The sequence below is a fragment of the Xyrauchen texanus genome, chromosome 17 (genome assembly GCF_025860055.1).
Source record: "Xyrauchen texanus isolate HMW12.3.18 chromosome 17, RBS_HiC_50CHRs, whole genome shotgun sequence".
NCBI lineage: Eukaryota > Metazoa > Chordata > Actinopteri > Cypriniformes > Catostomidae > Xyrauchen > Xyrauchen texanus.
Window position 1 is genome coordinate 24,640,276 of NC_068292.1, and position 4,835 is coordinate 24,645,110.

Below are 4,835 nucleotides of genomic sequence, written 5' to 3' on the forward strand. Positions count from 1 at the left end.
AGTAATAGTGTCAATATTTACTCACTATCATGTCATTTTAAACCTGTATATTCTTTTCCACAAAACAACTGTAGTCATAGTGACCAGGTCTGTCAAGCTTCAAAAATGGGGGAAAAAAATATCACCCAAAAAATACCATAAAAGTAGTCCATTCGACTTGTGTTATATTCCAAGTCTTCTGAAGTCATACAATTGCTTTTTGTAAGGAGCAGATCATTGAGTCAGTGAGCTGTGATCAAATCTGTCAGTCCCAGTTGTGAAGCAGCTCAACAGGCTCAAAAGGATCACTTGTTCACAAATCAGACTGATCCTTTTCTTGAGTTCCAGCTCACTGGAGGGAAAGATTATCAATGAATGACTTATATTTCAGTCTTTTCCTAAAACAAAGCAGTCATATGACTGGAGAGGAATATAACGCACTAAAGAAGAAAATAAGTCATTTAGACATCTTTTAGGGTGCTTGATTTCTGTCTTTTTGGAGCTTAGTAGACTTTAAATGTGGTAGAATCTTAGTAGATTCTTAAACATTTGTATTTTATATGTTCAGGGTAAAAATGGGTTTGGAACAACATGAGGATGAGTAAATGAAGACAGTTAGAATTTTTGGATATACTATTCCTTTAAGGGAAAGATACTGCAGCCCAGGCTGCAATGACATATGCCATATTCAACATATGCAACCGCTGAATCACACACAGGTAGCCACATGCACAGATTCGCAGCAAATGCAAACTGGAGTATTATGTTTACATTAGCCACCAAAAGTAAGGCGATATTTGGTTTTAACTTTAGAAATGTAATTAAGCATATGGCGTGGAGCCTTCAAGTGGACCCTCTTTTCAATTGTACCTTTGTTACAGTGTCCTCGGTGCTCTTTTATGTATGTAGTATCCCTGTCTTTCTTTCAGATAAACCTTTATTTTTCATGTTTTTCTCTGTTTATCCTTTCTCTTTAACTTTAGTGTTTGCTCCTTGTTCATGTGTGCATCACTAACTGCTGAAAAATATAATAATAATTGGATATATTTAGACTGGGGTCATTAGTAATCTTCCTACACCTATTATATATAACAAGACAAGAGTTGTAAACCTGGGACTCAATCCGCATTACATGAGAAGATATTATTGCAAGATGCCTTAAAGGCTTTAGGACTCATTAAGGGGATTTATGCTGTGCTCCTTGGAGATATTTGACCTTGTTGTATAAATTTAGTATTGTATAGTCATCTCAATCCTGACAGCAATATAGGGGCTCTGAAGTCTGTCCAACACTGACAAGCTTGGGTCTCAAAATAGGTGTTTCTTGTCAGAATCACAAGCTGTGCCTGTCAGCAAAGACTTTTTTGTAATTTTTTCAATGAGGTCCTGCAATGCTGTGCAGCGCACACTTTCTAGTACCACTGTAAAATTTAATTAGTTGACCTTGCTTAAAATTTGCTATCTGTTTGCATGCGTTTTCTAAGTAAGCATGCTTATTTGGCTCAAGCATGCTTATTTGACTTAACTATTTAAGTACATTAACTAGTAACATTTATACTTAACCTTAGATTTATTTTGCAAAGTATTTACGTTTGAGTGGAGAGGAATGGCTTTAAAATTGGCTTTGAAAAAAAATTTGTCAAAAGAGCTAAAACTTCAATAATTTTAAAAGTATTTATTATATTTCCCCATTAATTATTTTGACTTGAACAAGCATACATAGTTTTTGCAAGGGCAATGGCTTATGGGTATTCCCCACTGATTATTTGCCTGATAGTTTTAAGTTAGTTGTAGTACTTGAAGCAAAAGTTTTAGGAACACTTTATTTGAGTTATTATACCACATCGTGATATTTGTATTTTTTTTAAACATATATATATATATATATTTGTGTGTGTGTGTGTGTGTGTGCATGCATGCGTATGTAATAATACAACTTTAGGGTTTACAGTGACAGTTACTTAAAACTAGTAATTATAGTAAAAAAAAATATTAGGCTTATTTTAAATCAACCAAAAATATTACATTTGAGAAACTATTAGTATTTACAGTGATTTATACAGTACTGTATATAAAGGCCAAGCTCCAAGCTGAAGGAGAGAAAGACATTTAAAAGTATATTAAAAACTAAACATTTTGTCAGCAGGGAAAAGGTAAATAGAATGTGCAGTCAATGGAGTGCATTTATAGTCATTGTACAATGGGTTTGAACACAACTCATACATGTAGAATTTAGAAAATGCAATATTTGTTTAATTATACAGGATTTTAACTTTCTCTAAAAACCAATTTGTAATTATCTAGTTTGATAATCAAATTAATACATTCCAATTTGCTTTTGCCTTTCCACTGAACGTTTGCTTGAGCAAAATCATTCCAGTGGTGGTAGCTGCTCTTGTCATGAGCATAAGAAAAGTCTACCTAAGGCACCTCACAGATCCTTTCGATTTTTTTTTCCCAAGGCAGAACTGTGCCATGGATACATTCATCTGTGCCTTTGTTGTGTGTGCCTGTGTCTCCCCATAATTGTGCCAGTACCCATCTATACAATGGAATTACAGAGCAACCTTTTGTACCTTTTTACAGAGGAAATGCCACCCCATCTTTCCCCCCTTAGTTGGCCCCTCTTGGGTAATGCCTGATTGACCAAAGCAACTCTTAAAGGGGTCAAAGGGCAGACAAAACAGTCTGGTGTCATGGCAACCTGACTCTCAGCAACCGGAATGATAGGATAGACAGAGAGGGGGCTTTCTACAGGCTGTCTATCAAATTATTCTAAAATCCATCTGCTGGCTTCCACGTATCTCAAGAACACAAACACGCAAATTCCCAAATGTGATGATTAAGAAGCAGATTTTAATAAGGATTTAGAGAAAATGGGGAAAAAGAGAATTTAGACACATGGTCCATTGTCACAATATATCAAAAGTGTATTATGAAGTACATCCATCATAAACCATGATTCTTCATTCACAGAATAAACAGATTTGAAACCATTTGCTTATTTCATTTTAATTTAAGAAAGAATTCCAATTTTTCCAACATCAATATGGCCAACTCCATCATTTAATTAAATATTTGTTTCTCCCGTACTTGACAAAAATAATTTGATATACAGTAAACCCATTTCCTGAGAGTCAATGTCTTATGTCTGAATATTGACTCTTTTAATTTAAATTACTCTGCTGGTAATTTATATATAGTGTGCTGTTATATGTAATTCTGTATCAAATTGCCAAATAATTGTAACCCATTACACATAACAATAGTATATTACACTTTTTCAATGAATCCAGAAAAGCTAAAACTGCTTGAGTAAAAATTGTTGAGTAGGTTTCCATTGACCTAAACCCTAAACATATTAATGCATGTCTATGATAAGCAAAATCCCTCCCAAGATGGATTTGGGCAAAGTACATGGTGAGTTCACAATTCTTTGTGTTCGGTGGATAAATGGAAGGCAAATGCATTCAGATCAATACCATGCCATGGGAGGGGCCCAGAGTGTGTGTTAGGGGAGGGGGAATTGGACAATGGAGCCACTGATTAATCATTCCTATGCTGTTATTGACTTTCGGTTAAAGGGGTGAGTCAGACCCTAATTTATATGAAAGTGAGTGTGTGTTTGTATGGGCTACCAGGTGGTTTCTCTGACAAACACAGTGGATTTTGGATGCACTCTATAGTTTAGTTTCTAGCTTTTCAAAAATGATTTTGAATATTTATTAAACATGCTAAAGAGGTTTTATCTCTACTGTTAGCAATGTGCAATCTGTTTCCTCAAAATAATGCTTTTTTTTTTTTTTTTTTTGATATTCTGAAGAATGGCTATTCTTACCATAAAGCTTGTCTGTGTGTTAAAAAGATGTGATAATTGTTTACTGGGGGCTCATCCTGGAAGGGGTTAAATACAGACACATTTGCCTACCAGACACTACACAAGAGGCAGTGGGACAAGAGTTGGGGGGAAGGGAAGTGTCCCATTTCCCTGACTTTGACATCTGACCTTCTGACTGTGAACATGTACATTGTCCGAGAGGGCAGACAGGGCACAGCTGAGCACAAATCACCTCAGACTCATCCAAGGATGATGATATATCATCACTCATGCATCCCAGTATTCTGTGTCTCCTTTCTCATTTGGTCATTTCACTTTTCCTTAAATATCTGTAATGTCAACTTTAACTGGTGGACTTTTTAGAACCAATTACTTGGTACTCACACGCATTGATAAAACTCATTCATATTTGAGGACTATTCATCAATTTAATTGGGAAATATCTGTTGCTGGAGTGCTTTAGGAGTGATAAAGACTCTCTGTGGTCAAACTAAATAGTGTAAACTGAATGTATCTTACTGTAAATGATTGCTTTGCAACTTTAATTTTATTCTTCTGTATTCAGTATATGTAATCATGTCTAACACAGGGCTGGATTGGTAATCTGGCATTTTCCCGATGGGTCGACGCACTTTCGGGCAGATCATCCCTGGTCAAACACATCAAGTGTTATAATACAACGATTACATGTTCTCACTGCTAGAAATGATAAGCAGTGGTAGGTTATTTGAAGACTGCTGTTAAACTTAACCTTGAACTTGAACAATGTGGCATGTGTTCACAATTCTTCCGTTTCCTGACCTCTCTACGCTCTAAGCAAACATCTCAAGAAGGGAACCATGGTTACGCCTTTCATCTTATAGCATTGTTACAGTGAATGCACTCAAAAGCCACAGCTGCTTGTCAGCCAACTATTTGGAACATTTGCTGAGATCAGGGCACTCTACAATACACTAATTTTTGGGCCCCTCATGCATTCCTTTATTAAAAGAAATATGCTGTCTATTACATCTATGAT